This window comes from Marmota monax, unplaced genomic scaffold (assembly GCF_021218885.2).
Source record: "Marmota monax isolate L192 unplaced genomic scaffold, Marmota_monax_Labrador192_F-V1.1 WCK01_AAM20220418_F8-fsc00014, whole genome shotgun sequence".
Taxonomy (NCBI): domain Eukaryota; kingdom Metazoa; phylum Chordata; class Mammalia; order Rodentia; family Sciuridae; genus Marmota; species Marmota monax.
In genome coordinates this window covers 29,078,667-29,106,490 of record NW_026695222.1, presented here as the reverse complement: position 1 = coordinate 29,106,490, position 27,824 = coordinate 29,078,667, and the positions used below count along the sequence as shown (strand labels likewise).

Here is a 27,824-nt window from a genome sequence, read left to right as displayed (position 1 = left end):
CTTCACACACACACACACACGCACACGCACACACACAAAGGTTTTGTTTTGTTTTGCACTACATGGAGAGTACTGCAGTGTAATTTTAACTAGAGGAAGAAAAATTGTTTCTGGGACATAATGAAAGAACCCAGCCCGATGCGGGTTGTTAGCATGGTTGCTCAATGCCCAGGAGCCGGGCAAGTGCCTAGACAGGCAGAGCTGGACACCGCCCTGTAACCAGCAGGTGGAAGACCAGAAGGCTCTCATCTTACAACTCAGTGTCAACACCACCAGAGGGGGTTTAAATGATTTTATTGTAGGAAAGAGTTCAGTGGCTGCCAGGTGCGGTGGCACATATCTGCAATCCCCACAACTCAGGAGGCTGAGGCAGGAAGTTCTCTTGAGCCCAGGAATTTGAGGGCAGTCTAAGCAACACAGTAAAATCCTGTCTCTGAAAAATAAACAAGTAAAAGAGCCCTATTTCCTCCTCATGAAAAATAAATTTGGAGGCAGTTAATCAAGGATGTTCCGTGCAACCAGGAACTGGACTCCTTCCTTCTTCCTGTCACAACATCATTTCATCCAGCTTATGCCTCATGATCCAACATGGCTGCTGAGGCTCCAGCTACCAGACTATATTGCAACAAGCAGAAAGAATAGCTGGAGATCAGAAGAAAAGATGTGCCTCTTTAAAGGCATTTTTTTTTTTTTTGGTCAGGGGCGGGGAGTGGGGACAGGACTGGAGATCAAACCACTCTACCAGTGAGCCACATCCCCAGTCTAAAGACACTTTCACTTTTTTATTTTGGTACTGGGGATTGAACTCAGGGGCGCTCGACTACAGATCCACATCCCCAGCCCTATTTGGCATTTTATTTAAAGACAAGGTCTCACTGAGCTGCTCAGTGTCTTGCTGTTGCTGAGGCTGACTTTGAACTTGTGATCCTCCTGCCTCAGCCTCCTGAGCTGCTGGGATTGCAGGTGTGCACCACCACGCCTAGCTAAAGACACTTTCAAGAAGTCAAATATGCCATTTCTTTCAAATATTGCAGAATGGGTGTCATGTGGCTGTTCTTGGGACTAGGAAATCTTGGAAACATGCCTTGCTGTCTGCGTGGGCACACAGCCTCTCAAGATGGGGGCTTTATAGCTGAGGAGGAGGAGAAGACACAGGGTAACCAGTGGCCCCTGACCTGGCAGCCAGTTTTCAATAGTTACTTTTTAGTTGTAGTTGAACACAATATCTTTATTTTATCTATTTATTTTTGTGTGGTGCTGAGGATTGAACCTAGGTCCTGGCAAGTGCTAGGCAAGTGCTCTACCGCTGAGCCACACCCCCAGCTTCCCCACCCCGCCTTTTTTTTTTTTTAATTATAAACACTTTTAAGCAAATACAAAAGTAGAGAGAAGAGCAGAATAAACCTCCATCCACTGTCTCAGTCCATTTTATTATGCTGTAACAGAATATCTGAGACGGGGGAACTTATAAAGAACATAGGTTATTAGCTGGGGACAGTGGCCCACACCTGTAATCCCAACAACTCAGGAGGCTGAGGCAGGAGGATCGCAAGTTTGAGGTCAGTCTGTGTACTTAGCAAGATTCTGTTTCAAGACAAAAATAAAAAGAGCTGAGAATGTAGCTCAGTGGTAGGATTATAAGTGTGCACTACTATAGTGCCAGCTGCTGCCAGCCCTCGAGATGGGCAGGAACCCATTCAGGAGGGGGAGCCCTCAAGACCCAGACGCCTCCAACACTGCAGCATGGGGTCAGGTTTCCAACAGTGCTACTGGGGAGGGGCCATTCAAACCACTGCACCTACCCATCGTACAGTTTAATAATGGTCAACTCATGATCCCCTGGCGTAGTGTGAACCCTACTCCTGTGTACGCGTTCTCTCTCTCTCTCTCTCTCTCTGTATAGATCTATATCTATATAGATATACACATATATCTATATCTATCTATCTTTGTATCTATATATATATATATATAGAGAGAGAGAGAGAGAGAGAGTATATATAGAGAGGAAACGATATATATACATATGTATATTTTGTGTTGGAGATTGAGCCTGGGACACTTAACCATTGAGCTACAGCATCCCTAGCCCTTTTTATTTTTATTTTGAAACAGTCTTGCTAAATTGCGTAAGGCCTCATTAAATTTCTGAGGCTGACTTTGAACTTGTGATCCTCCTGCCTCAGCCTCCCGAGTGGCTGGGAATACTGGTGACTATCGTCTAGATGAAATTTCTAGATACCATAAAATTTTATTCACTGACACTTTAGTATCTCTAAAAGATACTAGAGACTTTGTTGTTGTTGTTGTTACCTGGATTGAACCCAGGGGTGCTATTCCATTGAGCTACCTCCCCAGTCCTTTTTATTTTGTTATTTTGAGATGGTCTCCGTTGCTACAGGCCTTGCTAATGGCCTTGAATTTGTGATCCTCCTGCCTCAAGATCCTGGGATCATAGGCGTGCCCCACTGTGCCACTGCACCCAGTTTAAGGACTCCTTTTAAAAGCATACTCACAGTCAGGGCTGGTGGCACAAACCTGTAATTCCAGCCACTGAAGAGACTGAGGCAGGAAGATCTCAAGTTTGAAGCCAGCCTCAGCAAGTTAGTAAGACCTTGTTTCAAAATAAGAAATTAAAAGGGCTGGGGATGTAACTGAGTGGTAAAAGTTTCCCTGGATTCAATCCCCAGTGGCGGGGGAGGTGGGGGGGAGGTCTATCCTGTCACACCTCACAAAATAAGCAGTGGGTCTTGAATGTCATCAATGATATTGCCAGCGTTTAAATTTCCCAGATGGTTTCCTGGATTTGTTAAAAATTTATTTGTTAAGAATAAATAAATTTATTCTTTAAATTTATTCTTAAAGTGCTCCAGCTAGGGCTGGGGCTCAGTGGTAGAGCACTTTTAATTATTTGGGGAAAATGGAACAATGCTATTTTTAAATGTTTTATTATTATTGTTTTTATTTTGGTACCGGGGATTGGACCCAGGTAGGTCTAACCACTGAGCTGCATCCCCAGCCCTGTTTATTGTTTATTTGGAGACAGAGTCTTGTTAAGTTGCTTAGGGCCTCGACAAGTTGCTGAGGCTGGCCTTGAACTTGCGATCCTCTTGCCTCAGCCTCCTGGGTTGCTGGGATTATAGAAATGCACCACTGTGTCTGACTGATGTTAGTTTTTGCTGATCTATATTTTATTACTTTTTTTTTTTTTGGTAGAAAAGATGCCTTTCTAATGAAAAAGAAGCTGTGGCTGCTATTTACTGCAGACACTGTGTCAAACTGTGTGGAGAGACTCACTCCTATTAGCTCAGGGAACCCATTTCCACACTGGGTAACTTGCCCAAGGTCACATGGAGGCCTGCTTCGTTGGACCTGGATTTGGTGTGTGTGTGTGTGTGTGTGTGTGTGGTTCTGGGAAAGACACCCAGGGCTTTGCACATGGCAGGCAAGTGCCGCAGAACCTACCCAGCAGCTACCTTTATTCATTTATTTATTTACCTATTTTTTTTTTTTTTTGAAACAAGGTCTCTAAATTGGGCAGGCTGGCCTTGAATTTGCAATCCTCCTGCCTTGGCCTCCTGAGTAATTGGGATTACAGGCGTGTGTCACCGTGCCCAGCCGATTTTTACATTTCTGTTTTATTTTATTGATATATTTTCTGTGCTGCTGGGAACTGAACCCAGGACCATGGGGATGCTGGGTGAGCGCTGTTCCCCTGAGCCTCACTCCTAGCCCTACCTTTTAAAACGGTTGGGGAAAAGTCAAAGGAAGAATGGTGGATGACACCTGAACGTCACGTGAAGTCCCACTACAGTGTTTGTTGAGTTTTATGGGAACACAGCGTGTTTGTTGTTGCTTAAGTATTGTCTGTGGTTGCTCCTCCCTGACAGCAGTGGAGCTGAGTAGTTGCAGCAGAGACCTGGTGGCCCACAATGCCTAAAAGATTTACATTCTGGCTCTTAGCAGAAAATGTTGGCTGACTCCTGCCATCAGGTATCAGTTGAAGAGACACCTGGAATAGGTAACGGAGCAGGTCTTGCATTTATCTGGGGGTACATCTAAGCAGATATCATAGCAGACGCAAAGGTCCTGTGGTAGGATCATGTCTGCTGTGTTCCTGGCAAGATAAGGGAGCTCATTGTGATCAGTACAGAGTGGCAAGGCCAGAAAGCAGGGAGGGTCAGAAAAGCAGCATGTATGGTAAGAGCTTTGGCTCCTAGCCCAGGGAGATGGCAGCCATGGCAGTTTTGAAGTGACAGGTGATGTAGTCTAGCTGGGAGTTGAAGCTCTTTTTGTTTATTTTATTTGTTGATTGGTTGATTGGTTGGTAGGTATTGGGGATTGAACCCATCACTGTCCCTTTTGAGACAGGATCTTGCTAAATTGTGGAGGCTGGTCTTGAATTTATGATCCTCCCTCTTCTGCCTCCTAAACTGGTATTATAGGCATGTACCATTGCTCACTGATGGAACTATTTTAAGGACAGACCAAAGCTGGCTGTGGTGGCATGTGCCTGTAGTCCCGCCTACTTTAGAAATGAGGCAGGATAGCCGGGCACAGTGGTACACGTCTGTAATCCCAGTGGCTCAGGAGGCTGAGGCAGGAGGATTGCAAGTGGAGGGCCAACCTTAGCAACTTAGCAAGGCCCTAAGCAACTTGGCAAGACCCTGTCTCTAATTAGAATACAAGAAGGGCTGGGATGTGGCTCAGTGGTTAAGTGTTCCTGGGTTCAATCTTTGGTACCCCCCTGCCAAAAAAAAAAAAAAAAAAGATGGAGCAGGAGGACAGCCTGAGCCAGGAGCCTGAGGCCAGCCTGGGTGCATGGGAAGGCAAAGGAAGGCTGGCCGTGTCTTAGGGAGAGTGCGGGTCTGCCTGGCTGGAGGCCGGGGTTCCCTCTCCAGCACCAGCGAGAAGCCGAGACACAGAATGAAAAAGAACAAATGGAAAAGGGAACAGATATGGAAAGAGAAAAGCCAGTGGCCTGGCCCTCGGGGTTCTGGGCCCCCTCTGAAGCGGAGTCAGCGGGGTTTGCTGTGGAATGGACACAGGAGGAGGCAGTCGAGGCCAACCGAGGCTTTGAGGCTGAGCCAATAAATCCTGAATTTTCTGTGTTGGGACAGGGAAGCCTGAGGAGGAGCGGGCTGGGGGGGGGGGGAGGCCGTGGTGCTCCTGGTGGGTGGCGCTGAGCTTGAGAACCTTCCGGGTGTCTGGGTGTCCGAGAGGGCAGCCGTCCAGAGAGCTGCTGGATACGGGAGGTGACAATCAGGAAAGGCCCTGCTATGGGATGTACACCTGGCTGTCCTCATGGGGCCACCACGCTGAAAACAGAGGCCATGGCAACGGGTGGGAGGGAAAAGGGCACGCACTCGGGTGCCTGTCGCCCCTCCCCGCGACCCCCCAGGGGCCTTTCCGTTTTCCCAGCAGACTCCCCAGGAAGCACTCACCGGGTCCAGCCTTGCGGATCTAGTCCTGCCCCTTTCCTCCTGGTCCAGCCCTGCCCACCGCCCTGCCCTGCCCTGCCCTGCCAGCCCAGGGCACTCGGCCCAGGGCCCTTGTCCCTTTCTCTTGGCTGCTTGTTCTGCTGTCCAGAGACCCTTGGTGGCCGGGGGCCACTTCACCCCAACTGCCTCCACACACAGGCGCCTCCCCTGCTCCCCAGACTCCGTGGCCTAACTCATAAATTCGCACGTTTAGTCTGACGTCTGCCTTCTCTGTCGAGACCACGGGTTCCAGGAGGGCCAGGACTTTGTCTTATTCTTGAGCGACACTTCACATACAGCAGGTGCTCAAATATTAGCTGGAAAGTGGAACAGTTCATGTTCTGCATTCTCTGCCCCGAGCCGCACAGTCCAGCTCCCGAACACCGGGCTCCGCAGAGGCTCGACCTCGCTCCCAGGCCTCCTCCACACTAGACCTGGGCACAGTCCCCAGGAGAACCTTCCAGGAGGGCGCAGGACGCAGCACGCTGAGCTTTATCTTTTCAGTTCCTATTATTATTAGATTAGATACCAGTGGATTCTAAAAGAGAGGCCTGGGGATTATGTACATGCTGAGAGTTTTCAGAACTGCATCGGTGGCAGCTTCAGCAGTCATTTATTTTAGTCTATGTATGTCCCAAGAGTGTCACCATCTCTAAATGCGAAGTCATCCTTGTCTTTTAGCACTGCCTTTGGCACCTCTGTTTTGTGGGCGAAGGCTTTACACCTTCATAGTTGAACCTCTTCAACCCCTGCCCCCAACGCCCTCATGCTGGTTTTGAAGCAGGGTACGCATGCCTGGCAAGTGCTCTATCATATCTCCAACTGTTAAAAGAAAAAAAATAAAATGTTGTTATTCTGAGGCGGGGTCTCCCTCAGGAAAAAGAGGCTGGTCTGGAACTTTCGATCCTCCTGCCTCAGCCTCCTGAGTCCTAGGGATTACTCTCTCTCTCCTTTAGAGCTTGATCTCACAGCCCGACTGTTGCTTTCAACACTTTTCCTTAAGATTTTTCTGGAAGCATAAGGCCTCCTTTGGTTAGTTTCAGCTACACTCCTTTCCACCAATGCTCCGTCCAAGAGCCAAAGGAGCTTTCTAAGTGCTTGGTTTGGGCAGCTTTATGAGGTGATCAGGTTGTGGAACTGTAAACTGGGTGGCGGCAGGTGATCCTTGGACACGCCCCTTCCAGGTCTTACCTGTCCTCGGAGGGAGGGGCTTCCTCCCCTGATTTAGCAAACACATTTTGGTGTTTTCCTGCGTGGGCGCTGATACATCCGCCAGGACCTGACCTCTTCCCCGGGATATCCCAGTTACAGCTCAAGTGACTGTAGGTTTCTGCCAAAAGGGAGAATCCTCTTTCTTTTGTTCCTAAAATCAGGTTTTAAAAAAAATTAACAGTTATGTTGAAACTATAACTTAGAATGGCACCTTGCTAAAACAGAAAAGGGGATTTCTAGGGCCGTGAAGCTACGCCTATGATGCTGTCATGGTGAATACATGTCATATGGACATTTCCCAAAGCTTGCAGAAATGCACAACACGAGACTGAAACCATGTAGGCAAGGACCTTAGTTAAAAACGATGTATTGATATTGGGTCATCTAGGGCCAGGTGAGGTGGCCCACGCCTGTAATCCCAGCGGCTGGGGAGGCTGAGACAGGAGGATGGAGAGTTCAAAGCCAGTCTCAGGCAAAAGCAAGGTGCTGAGCAGCTCAGTGAGACCCTGTCTCTAAATAAAATACAAGATAGGGCTGGGGGTGGGGCTCAGTGGTCGAGTGCCCCTGAGTTCAATCCCCAGTACCCCGCCCCACCCCACCCCAAAATATTGGCCTATGGAGTGTATCAGATGTGCCTCCCAAGGTCAGAGGCTAAGAATAGGGGGAAAGGTACATGGGGGTGGGGGGTGAAGAAGGAGGTATATGGGAATTTTCTACACCCTTTAATTTTCTATGGACCACAGTAGTTCTAAACAAACAAACAAACAAAAAGTCTATTAATTAAAAAAAAAACTTAAAAGATGCGTTGTTTAATGAGTGCAGAACTCGGGAGGAAAATGACTCCCATTTCCCTGCCTTATGACTCGGAAATAGAAACATATTTAGGTGGGGTCAGGAACCCTGAGGGAGCTGGGGAACAAGGGCTGTCACCTTTTTCTGCTTCCAAATAGCGCCACCCTTCTTGAGTTTGAGCAGCATGTGGCTTTGCTGGGCTCTGGGGTTTGTGCCTTGCTGGGGATGATCCCTGCAGGACTCTGCCTCTAAGCAGTGCCCTGTCCCCTCTGTTACCTTCTAATGTGACTCTTTTGTTATCCCAAAGAAAATTCTCAGGCTCGGGCTCTTAAAAGACAACACCAAGTGCTTCAACGACTGACAAACCTCAGACTTCCTGTATTTCTCTAACTCACAGGGTTCTCTTCCTCCTTCTTTAATTGGTTAATGATCTCTGGGGCCACAGGCTCTGTCTGCAGCAGTTTCTAAGTAGATCAATGGATCAAAGGTGAGTCTGCTCTAAGTCATTTCACTTGGATATCGAGCTATTAAAAACAGTTGCGGGTTTCTCAAGGACAACCAGGGTATGGATTTGGCAACCCCAAACTCCTGTGGGACAAGCCATCCTGGGCTCGGCCAGCCTGTCCCTGTCACCCATTATTCCTTCCTGGGTCTACACACTCCTAGGAGGCTCCCCACACGTCTGTTCCTGCCTTCAGAAAGGTAATCCACTGCTGTAAATCAGCAAGGGAAGAGAAACCGCCTCATTTCTTTGACAAGCATTTTTAAAAAGGAGATTTATGTTCCCAAGCTTAATTAATTGTTCCTAGGGATCATGATGCCTTTAGGTGAGTTTTTTTTTTTTTTTTTTTCCTTTAAGAACACATTTCTTATGTAATTTGTTTTGCATTTCTGGAATGAGGAACCTTTTCTGTTGACAGTGTTGTTAAAATCTAGACAAGGCGCCTGTGTGATAGATCACCCAGAGCCCAGGAAGGAAATGATTCACCCCAGTGTGGAGCAGCAGGTGTTCCCGAGCTGGGGTTGCAAGGCAGGTAGGATGCTAGTTACCAGCATGCAGCGGGCACCAGGGCCTGTCCTCTTCACCCTCACTTCCAGAGGGCACCCCCAACCCCTGCCCCGCCCAGCTTGGCGGGCTCCCATGGGGTCCTTCCTGTTCTATTTCCTCTGTCCCAGTAACAAGATGCTGGGAATTCTTCCTCCATTTTAATTTTGAAAAGAAACCTACAAAAGTGAGATTTTTCAAATAAGCCATGTCTGTTTACATGGATCTTCCCAGGCTACTATGTTTTCATTTTGTATTTATGTCTTTTATTTCTTATTTATTTATTTATTTTTGATAATGGGGATTGAACCCAGAGGCGCGTAACCACTGAGCCATGTCCCCAGCCCTTTTTATTTTTATTTTGAGACAGGGTTTTGCTAAGTTGCTTAGGGCCTCCCTAAGTTGCTGAGGCTGGCTTGGAACTTGCCATCCTCCTGCCTCAGCGTCCCGAGCCACTGGGAGTACAGGCACGCGCCACCGTGCCCAGTTGTACTTATATTTTTATTGAAACCAGAAATGTGTGCTGCAAACCAAACACATCCATCACCAATAAAAAGATATCAAACAATAAAAACAAAATAGTGGAGAAATAAAAGTTTAAGATATGCATTTTGTTGTATTTCCCTCTCCTTGTTTTAGTAAGGCCTACCACAGAGATGCCCGGGTCACAAACTACAGAAGTTCACCCTTCTTAGGAAAAGTGATGAGAAATATTTCTCATCTTCCTTTGTTTACTTTTACTTCAAAATTTAAAATTGATCACTACTGGAGGGAAATAATCTGAATATTTTACACATTGAGATTCAAGTTCTTGTTTTTATTCCATTGATTCTGCAGGGAGGTCATCAGACTTGATATATGTATTTTGAATAAAAACACTAAAATTAGGCAGGGCCACGGTAAGACTTTTTTGTGGAATTCTTTGTACAAAAATAAATAGATAGGCCTGGTGCCGTCGGTGGCACACACCTGTATTCCCAATGGCTCAGGAGGCAAAGGCAGAAGGATTGGGAGTTCAAAGCCAGCCTTAGCAATAGTGAGGCGCTAAGCAACTCAGTGAGACCCTGTCTCTAATAAAATACAAAATAGGGCTGGGGAATGTGGCTCAGTGGTCGAGTGTCCCTGAGTTCAATCCTTGATACCCCCCCAAAAAAAATGTATATTTCACTGGACATGGTGGTGCATGCCTGTAGTACCAACAACTCAGAAGATTAAGACTGAAAGATACAAGTTCAAGATCAGCCTGGACAATTTATCAAGACCCTGTCTCAAAAATAACAAATAAAAAATTTTTTAAAAAGGGGGTGGCAGGCTGGATGTAGCTCACTGGTAGAGCATTCTGCAAAACCAAACTGCAAAACTAAAACAAAGAATATATATTTCCAAATAGGCAAATGGATGGGTTCTCACCACAAAAAAATGAGAAGTTGGTAGTGACAGTTATGTTAATGAGTGTGATTTAATCTTTCCACAATGTAAACCTAAATCAAAATATCACATTTACCCTATAAATATACACAAGTATTATTTGCCAATTAAAAATCAATTTTAAGGGCTTCCGATGTAGCTCAGTGATGGAGAGCTTGCTGATGATATGCGAGGCCTTGGGTTCAATCCATAGTACCTCGTATGCACAAATTCAAATCTGCCAATGAATTGACATAATTATGAAAAATAATTGTACTCACTTTAAAAAAACTTCAGTATGCACTAAAGAGGTATTGAGTGTTCAACATCAGCATACAAATAAATTATGGTAACTTTATTAAACAGTATGTTACTCTACATCAAAAAATGTTTTTTCTTTCTATAGATAACCATTTTTTTTCTGTTTGAAGTGCAAAAAATATTTTTAAAGGGTCTTTCACATAGAATTAGGGGGAAGATTTGTGGAAACAGGCATTCATACATGTAGTGGGTCAACTAACATTGACTTTTGAGAACTTTTTGGAAGGCACATTGGTGGTATCTATTGAAATACAAACAATGCAGTGAGGACTAGGATACATGCCTGAAATCCCAGCAACTCAGGAGGCTGAGGCAGGAGGATCACAAGTTCAAGGTCAGCCTCAGCAATTTAGTGAGGCCCTAAGCAACTCAGCAAGACCTTGTCTCAAAATAAGAAATAAAAAGGGCTGGGGATGGAGCTCAGTGGTAGAGCAACCCTGGGTTCAATCCCCAGGACCAAAAAAAAGAAAACAAGAAATATAAACTGCAAATTCTACTTCCAGGCATTTACTCTATAAATTCATTCTCATAAGTGCAGAAATGTATGGGGATTTATATCTAAATTCACATCTACACACACATATATTTTAATATTTTTAAAGCAGGGTCTTGCTGTTTTGCCCAGGCTGGTGTCCAACACCTGGGCTCCCAGGTTCAAGTGACCTTCTTGCCTCAGTGTCCAAGCAGCTGGGAAATTCACACTCCTGCATTTATCATATTGTACAATTATGTAAACACATAGATATTCATGATTGTAAACATTGAAAAAAATTAAGCTCCATCAAGAGACTGGTTATATAAACAATGGGCTCTTTCCACTATGGAACACTACATAGTCATGAAGAATAATGTGGCATGAAATGACACGGCTCAGTGACCAGAGTCACATTACCTGTCCATTCCTAAACCAGTGGTTCTTAACCAGGTACAATTTTTTTTTTTTTTTTTTTTGGTACTGAGTATTGAACCGAGGGGTGCTTAACCACTGAGCCATATCCCTACCCCTTTTTTATATTTTATTTAGAGACAGGGTCTCACTGAGTTGCTTAGGGCTGTGCTAAATTGCTGAAGCTGGCTTTGAACTCCTAATCCTCCTTCCTCAGCCTCCTGAGCCACTGGGATTACAGGCATGCACTACTGTGCCCAGCAAGCAGGTGCAATTTTTTCCTAAAGGGAATATTGTCAATGTCTGGAGGCATTTGGTTGTGAAAACTGAGAAGCTAGGTTGCTACCAGCAACACAGTGCATTAGTCATGAGGAATTAGGCAAGTTATGTATCGACAACAATAGCAATAGCAAACATTTACATAGTACCTATTATATGCTGGATGCTGCTGCATGTACTCCACAGACGCTGACTCCCCTGGCCCTCACAGCTGCTCTCTGAGGAGGGGCCTACCACTGTTCTCATCTCACCCAGGTGGACACAGCCCTGACACCTCTCCCAAGGTTAAGAGCTCAGGTGAAGAGGTGGGGATTTGAACCAGGTATGGTGGCGCTGAGCACTTAGTGAGCCCCTGTCTCTACATAAAATACAAAATAGGGCTGGGGATGTGGCTCAGTGGTTGAGTGCCCCTGAATTCAATCCCTGGTACCCACCCCCCCAAAATGTGCATATACTGCATTTGAAATATCAAAGGAGTTTTTAAAAAATCTATATAAAGTTGTTAATTTATTTTTCTTTCCAAAACATACCAAAGGGTAATTTTTTAGTAAACATAAAGTAACATAGCCTGGAGCGTTCACATGATAAAATCCAGGTTTCTCACTGAGGTTGAACATATCCAGGAGGTCCTGGAGGCCCGGTCACTGGGAGCTTAGTGGTGCTCCTTGGTTGCGACATGGACCTGTAATTCAAAATCCCCCCTGCTTGTTTCTGTCCTTCATTCACACACTCCTCAGGGATTTTCTGAGCACGTCCCCTGAGCCCGGCGTTATTCTAGACACAGGTAGAACAAAATCTTTGCCTTCACATACTCCACGTGATTTAGATTTCTATGTTGAAGAGCAAATAATAATCAAGCAAGTGACCCTTCTGCACGGGTTTCAGGTGAGGACACAACTCTGAGGAGATGCAGAAACTGGTGAGGGAGCTGGTTCTGTTCCGTCGTCAGAGGGCAGAGGACGGAAGTCCAGGAGGCAGCTGGACTCTTCAGCTAGTGAAAGGGCTTTAAAGCCACCTGACCGGTGAGGTCACAGGGGCAGGGAAGTGGCATCTTTTGTATCTCAGAGTGCTCCAAAGGACAGAGGAACACCTTCTGTCTACATCTGGACAGACAGACAAATAAGGAAAGAGAGACAGACACAGAGGGAGATATGAAAGCAGACACAGAAAACCAGCCCTAGAGAAGCGGTGGGGCTGTGGGCAGGATGGCCAGACAGGCCAGCCCTGGCCGCTGCGGGACCTCAGCCCAAGTGCAAGGTGTGGCCTGGCAGGCGTGTGGGTCAAAAGGTCAGGGCATCTCTCCGCAGGTGCCAAGGGGGCTGGTGAGCCCAGGCCTCCTGCCACACTCAGCTCTGGGGTGACGTACCTCAGCTGCCCTTAGGAGAAGTGGGAGGAGAGGGGCAGGGGTGACGGAAACATCCCCACCTAGACGTTTCCTCGTCCTTCTGTTTCTGGCCTTGGGAGGAGATGCCTCTCCATGGACTCCTTCCTCCAGCCACACCCTCAGAGACCTCCCTCAAGCACTTTATCATAAGAATAGGTCACATTTAGCCAGATTGCCTTGGTGGATGCCTGTGAATCCCAGCAGCTCTGGAGGCTGAGACCAGAGGTTGGCGAGTTCACAGCCAGCCTCAGCCAAAGCAAGGCGCTAAGCAACTCAGTGAGACCCTGTCTTTAAATAAAGTACAAAATCAGGCTGGGGATGTGGCTCAGTGGCTGAGTGCCCCTGAGTTCAATCCCTAGTATCTCCCCCCACCCCTAAATAGGTCGCATTTATCATCAAATGATTTTCTTTCCTTTTTCTTTTTCCTTTTTTTCTGTGTGTGTGTGTGTGTGTGTGTTACTAGGGATTGAACCAAGGGAGGCTCTTCCACTAAGCCACATCCCCAATGCTTTTCATTTTTCTGAGACAGGGTCTTGCTAAGTTATCCAGTTTGGCCTCCAACTTGAAAGCCTCCTGCTTCAGCCTCCCAAGTCTCTGAAGTGAGAGGCCTGCACCACCTAATGATCTCCTGCCAGTCTGCACACCAAGCACACTCTTCTGTGTCAGCTACGTTGGTCCTCCCTGGGTTGCAGATGCTGTGACTACCCATTATCCATTGTGCAGATGGGGGAGAAGGCCAAAGAATTTCATTTGCCCACGGCCCTCCAGGTGGTCAGTGAGGAAGCTAGGATTTGACTCCGCCTGTCTGGCTCAAGCCTGGCTGGTTCAATTCGGTACCATTATTATTAGAGTTAGCAGGTAAGGCCCACTTGCAGAATAGGGAAAATGAGTTTCCAAATCTCAGCTTTGACAGTCACTTGCTGTGTGAGCTGGGCTAAGATCACCTTCTTTCCAGCTTCCGTATCCCCATCTAAGACGTGCTGATGTGATAATAAGAGCTGGCCAGCCTCAATGTGAGCAGTGGCAGCTGCATGACTTAATACACCTAAAGAAGCTCTCAGACTCTGTCACCCACATGCAAATCTGCACTGCTGACCAGTTTTGTAAATAAAGCCTTATTGCTATTTCTTTGTGTGGCATTGGGGATTAAACCCAAGGGTGCTCCACCACTGAGCTACATCTCTGACCTTTTCCGGACTGTGGTTGTGGCTCAGTGACAGAGCGCTTCCCTCTCACATGTGAGGCACTGGGTTCGATCCTTAGCATCACATGAAAATAAAAACAGAATAAAGTCACTGTGTCCATATATAACTAAAAAGTATTTAATTTTTTTTTTCTTTTTCTTTTGGTACTGGGGATTGAACTCAGGGGCACTCAACCACTGAGCCATACCCCCAGCTCTATTTTGTATTTTATTTAGAGACAGGATCTCCCTTGATGTTGTCGCTGAGGCAGGCTTTGAACTCACAATCCTCCTGCCTCACCCTCCCAAGCTGCTGGGATTGCAGGCGTGCCCCATGGCACCTGGCTTCTTTTTTAAATTTTGAGACACAGTCTTACTAAGTTTCTGATGAACTTTCCATCCTCTGATCCTCTTGCCTCAGCCTCCGCTGTCACTGGGATCCAGGTGTGGACCCTGCCCCCTCCCACTGCTGTAAATAAAGCTTTATTAGTACAGGGCTTGCCTAGCATTCACAAAGGCCTGGTTTCAGTAGCCAGTACCTCAAAACAAACACAGAAGTAGAGTGTGATTGGAATGCAGTTGTGCTCATTCAGTTACGGGTAATTGGCTATGGCTGCTTTCCTAGGGGTAGTTGAGTAACTAAGATCCAGACTCTATTTTTTTTTTTTAAATAGTTTTTCAGTTGTCAATGGATATTTATTTATTTATTTATGTGCTGAGAATCAAACCCAGTTCTTCATGCATTCAAGGCAAGCGCTCTACCATTGAGCTACAACCCTAGCCCCTCCCCCCCACTATATGGTTCTTTAAACTTAAAATATGTAGTGCCTCAGGATTTATAGACTCCTTGATCTAAAAAGATCTAAAATATTTACTACAGTCCCTTACTCCTCAGGGACTATTCATATGTTAACTCAGGGACGGAGATCAGCTCTTATTTATGATAGTTTTTTCCCCCTTAGATCTAGAATATTCTTGTTAGATTTTTTTTTTTTTTTTTGGTGCTGGGTATTGAACCCAGGGCCTTGTGTGTGCAAGGCAAGCACTCTACCAACTGAGCTATATCCCCAGCCCCAGAATATTCTTGCACATACTAGGTGCTTTATAAAAGATAGAATCTGCATAATGTGTGATAATAAAACAACCCAGCATTCTGAGGAAACCGTTAAATGATGAAACTTCATGTACATTTCCAATATAAAACGACCCCCGATTTACATTTTCATCATTCTGAAGTCTTGTGTGTAAAGCAAGTCTTTAAATAATAGAGCAGTGTCATTCAACTGCCTTGTCTTGGCTTTGGCTGGTTGGGGCCAGAGGGGACCAGCTTTGCTATCTTTGGTTCCTTTGAAGCGGTCATGATCATAAGATGAGACGTAAATACATTCTGTAAACTTCAAGCACGGCAACATTTTGCAACCGCTTAAACCCCCGCTACAGTAAGCTCTCAGAGTAGTTACAAAATAAAATCATCTTGAACACTGTGGGGTGGAGGCCGAGGAGGAAAGAGGGCAGGGCGAAGGAAACTCCTGGGTTCACCAAGCCACTGAAAAGCAGCCACGTGTTGGAAGCAGGCCTGTCCCATGTGGTTCCCAGCACCGACACTTCTATGTACTGTACCCTCGATGGACATTTTGTTTTAAATCGAGGAATGCTAATTTCTAAACAGAACATGACCAGAGGCGATGCTCAAGAATTTCCAAGAATGGGAATGGCCAGCTTTTCAGCTTTTCCAAAATACATTTGGCAAGGCAGGCTGGTCCGCAACCCTGCAGACCCGTGTGCTCATCTCTGCTATGGATACAGGACAAAAAGAAGCAACAAAGACTCCTGTCTAAACAAAGTACTTAGAAGCTAAATACAGGGGCAGGAGTGCAACTTGCATGAGGCCCTGGGTTCTAGCTCCAGCGAAAATAACGAATAAAAATGAAAAAATAAAAACGAAAAAACAAAAACCCAGCATCCTCGGGGAACCCCCCAGTAGCTTGGAGTTCACCTTTCTTCACTAGGTGTAAGGGTGAATGGCGCTCCCTGACAGGGCCTTGGTGGGTCTAGTTTCCTTCTTGTTTATGCAAAGACAGTAGCTCCCCCCGCCCCAAGGACAGAAATCTACTCATAGCTGTTGTCCAGCAGGTAGCACAACACCTGGCCAGGAGGCAGGAAGTGCGACCTCAGGCTCTGCTGAGAGGGAGAAGTGTCCTTTCTGACCTGGTCACCCTGTGGACCACCATGCCTGACCATGTGGGCAAATTTTGAATAGTCCATAATACGAAAATTCTAGGGTCTTTAAGCACCTAGGCAAACCTTGTTTAATATTGAACCTTAAAGGAAAAATTTGAATGATTAAAAAAATGAAAGAATTTCTAGAGGGGCTGGGGTTGTGGCTCAGAGGTAGAGCACTTGCCTACCATGCGTGAGGCACCGGGTTCGATCCTCAGCACCACATAAAAATAAAATAAAGATATTGTGCCCACCTATAACTAAAAAATAAATATTAAAAAAAATTGGTGGGGCAGAATGGCGCACACCTGTAATCCCAGCAATTTGGGAGACTGAGGCAGGAAGATGCACAAGTTTGAGGTTGGCCTGGGGAATTTAGAGATGCTGCATGTCTCTCTGTCCAAAAAAAAAAAAAAAAAAAAAAAATATATATATATACACACACACACACACACATATGAACATATATAAACATATATGTATATGTTTGTGGATATATATACATATATGGGTGTGTATAGAGAGAGAGACTGGAGATGTAGCTCAACAGAAGAGTGCCCTTGGGTTCAATCCCCAGTACTGAAAAAATTAACAAAATAAAAATAAAATAGAAAAGAATTTGTTAAAGCAACAATGGAAAAGGGTCTATGCACGCCAAGTATCGTGGTCCATGCCTGTAATCTCAGTGGCTTGGGAGGATGAGGCCAGAGAATCACAAGTTCAAGGCCAACCTCAGCAACTTAGTGAGACCCTGTCCCAAAATGAAGAATTAAAAGTGCTGGGGATGTGGCTCAGTGGTAAGTCACCCCTGGTTCAGACCCTAGTACTGAACAAACAAAGAGTCTAAGCAGCAACGAATATCATGAGACACAACCACAAGCACCCTGGAGAAGGCAGGTGGAAAACTGAAGCAGAAAGAAGCGAGACTTGGACAGAGGCTATCTTAGTTAAGATGGCAGGGCTGACCAGTGGGTGCTCCAGAAGAGCTCTCCATCCCCTGGACACACCACACCAGGTATGATCCGGTCATGCTGAATACTCATCCTGTCTCCTGTGAGTTGGTAGCTGTCGTTTCAGCTGACTTTTTTTTTTTTAATATTTATTTTTTAATTGTAGTTGGACACAGTATCTTTATTTTATTTATTTATTTTTACGTGGTGCTGAGAATCGAACCCAGGGCCTCACACATGCTAGGCGAGTGCTCTTACGCTAACCACAACCCCAGCCCCCTCAGGGGGTGACTTTTAATACATGTTGAAGGAATGAGTTCTCTGCTTACGGAGCCTGAATCTAAATCTCTGTCCAATTACCACATAGTTCACTTGTGGGCTAGCCCACAGCTGGGTAGGATGGACAGGAAACACGAGTGGCATCTTTAGTATGCAAGATTTAAATCAGCCCTGCTTTCCTGCACCACAAATCCTGGCATTTCAACCCCATTCCTGGCTTTTCAGTGGTAGGGTTTTGTTTTTGGTACCAGGGAATAAACCCAGGGGTGCTTCACCACTGAGCCACATTGCCAGCCCTTTATTTTTTTTTATGTTTTATTTAGAGACAGTGTCTCACTGTTTTTTAGGGCCTCACAAAGTTGCTTAGGCTGGCCTTGAACTCGTGATCCTCCTGCCTCAGCCTCCTGAGCCGAGCCACTGGGATTGCAGACATGTGCCACCACCATGTCTGGCTTTTTGTTTGTTTTTGTTATTTAGTTTCTGCTCATTCTAGTGCATTTTTTCCACTCTGCCTCTCTAGGGCAGGCAGGGGATGGGGGGGGCAGAACCACAAACATACAACTGCCAACAGCCAGGCACCTCCCCACCAGCTCAGTTAACCGGAGCAGAGCCCTTCAGCATCATCTTTGAACACACGGGAGAGTTCATGAGATTAGAGTCCACGCTGTCAGTGTGGCTTATGTGAGCCACATCCATCTTATGAATGGGCAGGATTTTTTTTAAAAAAGAATCATTTAATCAATCCAATGCTCAACCTCAGGAAAATATTTAGGTCACCACCACAGAAAGAATATAGGTGGAAAGCATCTTCCAAAAAGTTGGGTCTTGTCTTGGCCAATTAATGTTTATGACATTTAATTTCTGAAAGTTATTATTTTTTCCCAGGCCTTTTATGAGGAAAGGGCTCACAGAGGTACGAATGGGACTACCAAGTTGTTTTCTTGCTTCCTAGAGCTGACTTTTCAGTCACTTTGTGGTTACACGAGTTAGTTTCCCCAACATTAGTAAGGGGGACGGTTTATATCCAAATCCCCTTGGAATATTACCACTATCCCATATGTTGCTTGGTTCCCTAAGGCACACGCCCCAGCATTTAGAAAATTTAGTAAATATTCTTACTGTACCTTCTGGTTGAGTTCTTTTGAAGAAAGTAGGAAAAAAGAAAAAAAAAAAAACATACCTCCCATGTTGACTTAACAGCACACAGACTTCTCTTTCCCCATTTAAAAAAAATAAAAGTGCATTTTTTGGCAGTTGAAAACAGGTGCTAATTCAGTTCATTCACGAAATGAGAAAGATCAATGTGCATTTGAAACTCCTCTTTGGAGCAGAAAATGGTGAGGGCTGAGCAAAACAGAAAACAGAGTCCTTCTCTAAATATAGCCTTGTCATATGACCCCACTGGTCTTTGTACTGAGAACATTCAGGTGTTAGACAGTTGCTTCATGGATGCAGCATATGATTACTCCAGGGAACAGGGAAGATGACCCACAGCACAGATAGAAATGCTGAGCTTGTGTCTCTGCTTTTTGATCTGAGGAAACAAACTAGAATGTTGTTGAGACGTCCCCACACGACAGCTTGTCATTTGGGTAAACTTTTCCACTGTACATAGGAAGCAGTTCTTCCATGCTTTGGTTTCTTTTCTTTCTTTCTTTTTATTTTTTATTTTTCTTTGCTTTTCTTACTTTATTTTTTTTTTCAGTGCTGGGGATGGAACCCAGGGCAGAGGCTCATCCACTGAGCTACATTCCCAACCAGGTTTTACTTTAAAACCCCCTTTGACAGCAGTTCATGTTGAAACACTTCTTACACAGGAGACCTTTTTTTTTTTTTTTTTTCTGTTTACTTCTTTAACTGTGAGGCCCCACACTGAGGCTGATTCCGTTTTGTCGTTTTGTCGGTTATCATGATCATTCATGACAACATCACATCACTCTCAACATAGATCCCCTGCAGTTAATCTCTGGGAATGTGGAGTTTTGTTTTTTAAAGGGCTCTTTATAGGGTAATTTGGACAGGTATCTTTTAAAGCTTTTAGTGCCTTTTTTAAATTTTTCTTTTTGATCTTTATATTTAAAGAACACTTCAAGGTTTCTGCATTTCTGGGACAAATTAAAGATTAGGCTGGGAGTGAGAAGTTCAAGAGCTATCGCTGCATTAAAATGTGTTTATCTGCAAATTAAAAAAATCTATTTTAATTGTCTACTTTGCAGGAGACAGATCCTTCTAGCCAAGTAAAGTTCTGCAAAGCTATGGTGGGAACTGAGACTCATTTGTGGGGGGGCGGGGAGCTGGTACATATTAAAAGGCCTGCCCCAGCTGGGGGAAGCAGCCTGCTCACAGGGCTGTCAGCCTTTACTGGGGGGACTCTGTTACTTACGTTTGCACTTTGGGCCCACTGGAGGGAAGGAGGAGGAGGAAGTAACTAGGATTGTGGCATATTTGAAGGAAGCAGAGGCCTCAGCTGGTTGCTAAAACATCCATTTGAAAAATAAATACATAGTGCACTCAGGCACACAGCAAATTGTGGACCAAAACCAACAATTTGGTTTTAGGATTCTGGTGTTCCAACTGGGTAAGGTACAACCCAGCTCACATCACCTGCCCCTGGAATGCACTTGATGAGATGGGTACCTGTTGATTAGTTTTGGGTATGCCTTATGAAATCCATTTTTTAATAAACCTTTTTACTACATTATGAAATTTTCTTAAAATTAGAACACATTTTGTATTATAGTTTTTTTTTTTTTTTTGTACCAGGGATTGAACCCAGTGGGGCTAAACCACTGAGCCACATCCCCAGCCCATATATATATATATATATATATATATATATATATATATATATACACATATATATAGTATTTATTTTTTATTTGTACACAATACATTTATTTTGTTTATTTATTTTTATGTGGTGCTGAGGATCGAACCCAGGACTTCGCACATGCTAGGTGAGTGCTCTACCACTGAGCCACAACCCCAGCCCCCCTTTTATATTTTTTATTCTGAGACAGGGTCTGCCTGAGTTGCTTAGGGCCTTGCTAAATTGCAGAGGCTGGCTTTGAACTCAGGATCCTCCTGCCTCAGCCTCCTGAGCTGCTGGGATTACAGGCCTGCACCCCCACACTACTGGGCTGAAGATGAGGCCCAGAGGTAGAACACTTGCCTCGGGCCCATACAGCAGACACACACACACACACACACACACACACACACACACACCAGCCCTCCCAAAACTGAGTTGAAAATTGAGTCGGTCTCTATGACCTTTGCTTACTTTTTTGGAATGTCCCTCACAAAACAATAAATCATAACTTTATCAACTTCCCCAGAGGCCTTCAAAACAAAAGACCAAAGTTCAGCTAAGTGCAATCGCTCTGTAAATTCACCCTGCGAGGTAGTATTCCCCAGATGGATTTTACAAGTGTAGCATTGAAAAAGAACTGTGAACACCGGTTGTCCTTTCCAAACGCTGAGTGAGGATCTTTGGCCAAAGGGAACCTTGGGCAGACTCGCATCATGATTCACAGGGGCTGCTCCGGCTTCAGGTTTTAACTTCCTTAATTGCAGAACTGAAGGTAGCTGAGTGCGGAGGGAGCCAGAGCCCAGGGTTTCAAAGATAAGGAAGCAGTGAATGCACTGCCCAGCCTGGTCTCCAGAGGACTCCTGCTTGTAGCCTGGGAACCTCCTTTGTTTTTCAGGCCTGAAAGTGCAAATAGCATTTTTCTATTGCAAGATAGAGATCTGTCTGTCTGTCTGTCTCTCCCTCTCTCTCTTTTAGTAACTCAAAGTACTTCATAGTTCATTAACACTTATTAAGAGAGTTTTGTAAAATGTCCCCACCGAGAAGGGAAAGTCACTCCTGCAGCTTCCCACTTCTTTTTGAAAACTCCCTGAATCTCAGTCTTGGCTTCCCTTTTGATGAATCATTTGGGCTCAGAAGATCATTCAGGAAGCACACTCCACTGGCTGGGGACTATCTTTAGGAGTCAAATTCGCTAAAATTTACTGGGTTTTGTTACTCAAGCTTGATCATTCTTCAGCATTCATCCTTTTAAACAGAATCTAGAGATATTTAAATCTTTGCAATAAAATGAGGAGTTGGGGTTTTAAAAAAAACCCACTGTTTTCCCCATCTCTCTCTAATCATTTTCATTTTCCCTCAAGAATGGGGAATTTTAAATGTCCAGAAATATCTAGCTTTTTTGTTTTGTTTTGTTTTCCCCTCTTATAGTCATTAGGTAAAAAAAAAAAAAAATCCCTCATGTGTAAGGAATTAAACACCTAACACACATGTATAAATTTTTTGGTTACACAGAAATCATTTTCACTTGAGTCAGACATGCATGCATGGAAATGTCACAGTCAAACCATTAATTTGCATAATTCATATGAGTTAAATAATAATAAACTGGAATCCCTTAAACTTTGTTCCTCTAAGAACTTTCCATTTGGGCTGGAGATAGTCTCCGTGGTGAATGCTCACCTAACAGCCTCGAGGCCCTAGGTTCAGTCCCCAGCAGCAGCAGAACAAACAAAACCACTAGACCTGTAGACCCTTCCATTGTTTGACACTTTTACAATATATGTGTGTATTTATAGCTGCTCTTTTACAGATATAAATACTTAGTCTAGGCACAGGGAGGTTATTGAGAAAGTAGATGTAGAATCAAGATACTGGATTGGAAACCATGCAATTTTGTTTATTCCAGCTCTTTAATTATAGAAAGAGATCCTTGGGCTGAGAGAAGCTGTTTGGCTTGCCTTAGGATCATTGGATTCTGGTCCTGGATTTGCCGTATAATTTTTCATGTGAACTGAAGGGCTTCTATTCCTTTATCTGTAAGGCAGGACCAATTTTAAGAAACAATTTTAAGTTGGTTAAACCTGTGTGATTTTGCAAGCACATTTTTTAAATAATTTTTTTCTAGTTGTTGATGGACCTTTATATATATATATATATATATATTAGACATTGATGGACCTTTATTTTATTCATTTACTTATATGTGGTGCTGAGAATCGAACCCGGGGCCTCACACATGCTAGGCAAGTGCTCTACCACTGAGCTACAGCCCCAGCCTGCAAGCACAGGTTTTGAAGCATGCAAAAGAGGACATCCAGGAGTCCAAGTGACTAGCAGGCCTGAACTTTTTGCCAATGGATCAGTTTGTTTGGGCCCTGAACAGATATGAGGAGTCCTTAACCAAAAGGCAGAGTTCTGTACATTCTCACTAGCCCTGGACTCCGGAGAATCCTCTTAGCCTTGATTCCTGATTCCTTCAGAGCGTGTGGCAGCAGATACTGGACTATCCTGAATTGTCAGAACCTGGCTTCCTGCTTCACCCAGCCGCCTTGTCTCCATTTCACATAGTTTTCAGTTTTGCCAGAAGGAGACTGTTGTACTTTTTGGAATTTCCTGCACCACTTATCATCTCAGGCTGAACATTAATGATTTATCCAGGGAGGGTTATTAAAATTGACTGTAGTCTCTGAAGAAAGGATAGTTTGTCAAACCAACATCTTAAGACTAATTGGATATATTTTGCACGAATTGTGATTAATGCAAGGTAATTTCAGAGGAGGGCTTTTGCTAATTAATAAATCAATCACACTGACTCCTCTAGGTAGACGGAACTTGAAAAGTTCATTGCTGATTTGCTCAGAACCAGGATCCCATACATACACGGGCTAGTGATTTAAGGCAATTCTTAAGAAAGCAAACAGATTACGCAACACCTTAATTCAGAAACAAGTTGCTTAATGTGTATCCTCCCAACACTAAGAAGCCTGAGAAAGAGAGTGTAAAATGCAGAAAGTACACAAGAATATTCCTGCTTCTTGGTTGATTCCACCTTCACACATAGCTCCTGTTGTTATGAAGTTTCCGGAAAGGTCACATAGAAGCATGATACTGCCACAGAGGGGTTACTGAAGTCGCTGAAAGCACCACACACTTTTTAAAGTTATTATTATTAAATATGTTTAGTCGTAGATAAACTCAATACCTTTGTTTTATTTATTTATTTATTTTTATGTGGCGCCGAGGATTGAACCCAGTGCCTTACACATGCAAGTGCTCTACCACTGAGCCCCAGCCCCAGCCCCAGCGCCCCCACACTTTAAAAACGAGATAAAAACTTATCTGAACTGTTACAAACTGCACCAAAATGCTAGAGAACTTTTGTGATAAATGCAGGTGAAAATGCTTTTCTTCTGTCCACAGAAAAGTTTACTTGTTTGGTTTTTCCTATGTTTATTTTTCCAGTCCTGGGTATTGAACTCGGGGCTGCTTCCCCACGGAGCTACATCCCCAGGTCTTTCCCTCTCTTTTGAAAGAGTCTGGCTAGGTTGCCCAGACTGGCCTCCCACTTGCCATCCTCCTGCCTCAGCCTCCCAGCCACTGGGATTACAGGGCTTTCAGGCATGCGCCATCACACTGGCTGAAGTTTAGTTATTTTAAAAAAAGCCACTGGGATTATGATTTCAGGAAAGCACAATGGCTTGTTTTTGTATCACTTCAAAAGGGACATATATGACCTTCAACAGAAAGCAGTAAGTTATTCAAAGAATTCAGTCCTACAGCTAGAGCATGGAATCTGAGTGATGTCATACGTGTGCTTGGAAAGTCTGAGGTACCAAACACAAAAAAGCAAAGTGCAGAAACAGTTTAGTTTAGGTCCTGTATAAATTAAACCAAAAATGATTTTTTTTTTTTTGTTTTTTTCAAAGTGTGTTTTCTGTGGCCAGGGTATTTTGAAAGATTGTCCAGGGAGGAACGGGTATTTAATGAATGTTCACATACAAAAGAAGGTGGAGTCTGGGTCCACCCCTCAGGCTCTACCACCACACAGAACAATTGGAGAACTAGACTTTTAATGGTGCCTGGCTCAGGACCCCCCCCCCACACACCCACAAATGACGTCCACACCTGCTTTCTCTGGATAGGATGGGGAAGCAGGGGTGAGGGAGTGCACACAGCCCCCGGAGGTGGGAAGGGGAGAGGAGCAGGGAGGAGGGGGATTTAGAAGGACCCTTAGCCTCAAAACCTTTCCACACCTACCCTCCTTAGCTGCGGCTCAGTCATTCTTTGGAATGCAAATACGGCATTCATGGCTAATCTGGTCTTTTGAGTGGATTAACATTTAGTCAGTCATTGGTGGTGGGTGGGGGAGGAGGAGGAGAGGAGAAAGAAGAAAAGGGATTCTTTTTAAAAAAAAGTAATAGTGGGAGAGAGGGTAATGGTGACAGTAATGGCAACAATGACACTAGCTGCCCTGCCCTGGCATTTCTGAAATGCCACGTATGGCTAGGGACTGGCCTTCTACTGTTCTCCTTAAACCTCCAGTAAAGTCAGCTTCACCTTAGTGGACGTTCTCTCTGTTTCTAAAATCCTTTAGTCATCTTTCCTGAGGGCATTTGATGTTTTTCTTACCTTAAACTCTCTTGCTAGGGGTCATCTACGTCAGACAGGTGCATTATTCAGGGCTAAATTCCCAGTTAAAAGGAGATGTAGATAGAGCTGAATTCTTATATAGGCTTTGATACTCTGAACAGTGAAGTCTTTCTCCCTTGGCATGCCCATTCTGCCATCCAAGCTGGGTGACCTTGGTCAACCTCTGCCTGACTCAGTTTCACCATCCATAAAATGGGTATACTTCGGGGCAGGGCGTGGTGTTTGGCGCACAATTTTAATCCCAGTGGCTCAGGAATATCAGTTCAAAGCCAGCCTCAGCAACAGTGAGGCGCTAAGCAACTCAGTGAGACCCTGTCTCTAAACAAAATACAAAATAGGGCTGGGGATGGGGCTTAGTGGTTGAGTGCCCCCGAGTTCAATCCCTGGTAACCCTCTCCACAAAAAAGGGTATACTAACAATATCGCCATCTTCAGCTTGAAATCCTGAAAAGGACCAAATACGCTAATGAATAAATCCTAAACAAAGATGGGCCATTATTTCTGTGGTCATTTTGGGTTGTCAGTTAAGAACCTGTTATAGCTGCAGACTGGAATTGAATTAATGTATCAGGAAAGTATGAAAGATAAGTAATTAAAAAAATATATATATTAGTTGTAGGTGGACACAACACCTTTGTTATTATTATTATTTTTAATGTGGTGCTGAGGATCAAGTCCAGTGCCTCAAGCATGCTAGGCGAGCGCTCTACCACGGAGCTACAATCCCAGCCCCTGAAAGATAAGTAAGTTTTGAGAAAGTTTATCTCATGGGTATCACAATTTACTTGCTGCAAAAACTTCCAAAAGCTCAATCTGTTTCTAAATGAGATATGACATTTTAGGCATTTTGTCTTCTAAGAACATAGTAACTTCGTGAAAAAAGAAATAGTTTCCCACAAAGGGATACAATTTGGAACAAGCAGGTAAAGAAAAGCAGGCTGCGATGAGTGGCTCGCGCCTGTAATCCCAGCACGCGGGGAGGCTTGAGGCAGGAGCATCACAAATTCAAAGCCAGCCTCAGCAATTTAGTGAAGCCCTAAACAACTTTGCAAGGTCCTGTCTCAATAAATAATACTAATACTAATACTAATTGGGCTGAGGATGTGGCTCAGTGGTTAAGCATCCCTGGGTTCAATCTCTGTATCAAAAATAATAATAATAAAATAAAAAATTTTTAAAAAACAATATTTTTAGTTGTAAATAGAGGAATTGATTAGGTGGATTTGGGAAATTCATTCCCCCCTCCCCCAGACAAAGTCAGGTTTGTAGGTCAGACAGTATGCAGCTGTACTTAACAGATTAAGGAATCTTTTTGCTTTTCTCTCTTGGTTCTCTCTTCTTTTTTATTGTGGTGCTGGGATCAAGCCCAGGGCCCCGCAAGCCCATGCTACCTGAGCTACGCCCCAGCCTGCTGCGAAGCTGCCCCAATGTCTCCATTTTTGGTACAAGAGGGCATCCCCCTTGTTTCTCCTACTTAGCCTTGCCAATAAATGTCTCGATTTTATTGGACTTTGCCAAGAATCGATGATTGTTTTTTATTGATCTGTTGGTTTTTTATGCCGCAAATTTCTGCTTTTAAGTTGAAGAATTCCTTTCTTCTATTTAGATCTACAGATAACATCCGTATCCCTAGGGCATTGGAAAGTACCTACCAAATGGAGAATAGCCTTGGAGTAGGGGAGTGGAAAGGGAGCCACCAGGGCTACCAGGGGCACTTCACAGGTGATCCAATCATTTCCCATTAACAGAGATTACCCCCTCTTTTATTTTTTTTTAAGTTTCGCTTTGAGATTAAAAAAAAATATTATTATTATTATTATTATTGGAATATTTTCAGGTGTTACTCGAATAATTAAAAATACGAAGCAAGCACCCCAAGACTCCTTAACCATGTGCTGGCTAGACTAGGCTCACCTGCCAGGTCCAAAGAGCAGGACTGGGGAGACCGGGCGCGGGCAGGAAAAAAGGAGGGCCCGACGCGAGCTGCTTTCTCGGGTCATCGGGTTCTCAGCCACTTTCTGTCGCCCCTACCCACGGACTTCCCCCCAAGTGCGCAAGGGCCGGCGGGTCGGGACTCGCAGTCGCCGCCGCTGCCGCGCGCACGCGGGGCGGTGGGAGTCGGTGCCGGCGGCCGGAGCCCGGGAGCCCCGGCGCTCCACGAGGTGGGGGAGGGGAGGGACCACGTGACTTTTTGGAAGGCCGACTCGCTTCTTTATTTTGATCCTCCAGTAAACGCACCCTCTCCAGAAGCGTTGAGTGAATCGGAAGAGTAATGTCATGTTCCGCTGGAAAGGATCGCTTCTGAAGTTGACATGAACTTGGTCTTTGATCCTCCTCCTTCGTTGGCCTTAAGAGTTACTCCTCTTTCAAATCAAATAATTTGTTTCTTTCTCATTCTGAGAAAAGCTTTCTAGATGTGATTTCCCTTTTGAAAGCAAGACTTTGAAGTCTTTCTCCAGCACTTCCTTTCTCAAAGGAGTCAGGCCTGGGGGCAAGAGCAAGGAGGGAGGGGTGTGCAGTCACTTCCTAATAGCCCAGCTTTCCCCAAGAGCTGAGCCGGCCCAGCTGCTGGAAGGCCTTTCCATAGGCCGCTCTGGGGGTCCAGCACCCGAACTCCACTCCTGAGCTGAAGGTGGGCAGAGCCAAAGGAAGAGATTTTGATCAGGAAGGAGTGGCCTTGAGTTAACCAGGGTTCCAACCTCCTGCGTTTTGTCCTCGTGTCCTGGGCCTTCAAGGAGAGATGGCTGCAGCCCAGCGTGGGACATTTATTTGGAAGTGGCTGCAGTGGAAGCCCTTGCTTCGTGGGCATCACCTTGATTCCCCTGGGGACCAGCCATGGTGGCTTGTGCCAGGTGGGAGCCCCTGACCCACACACAGTGGCTAAAAATACAGCCGGCAATTCACCTTCTCCAAGTGCAGTGAGA

The 27,824-nt window shown here is 44.8% G+C and overlaps 1 long non-coding RNA gene across 2 annotated transcripts; it reads right to left on the bottom strand.

Annotated features, from left to right (window-relative positions):
• Positions 1 to 277: 277 nt before the first annotated feature.
• On the bottom strand, positions 278 to 27,824 carry LOC124085757 (uncharacterized). Of its 2 annotated transcripts, none has more exons than XR_009225794.1 (4): positions 26,815 to 27,824; positions 18,563 to 21,147; positions 6,672 to 6,843; positions 278 to 6,302 (listed from the first exon to the last, which is right to left on the bottom strand). It is a non-coding gene; the product is annotated as an uncharacterized LOC124085757 (long non-coding RNA). The 2 variants fall into 2 exon arrangements; XR_006849548.2 differs by having other exon boundaries at positions 18,619 to 21,147; positions 26,815 to 27,821.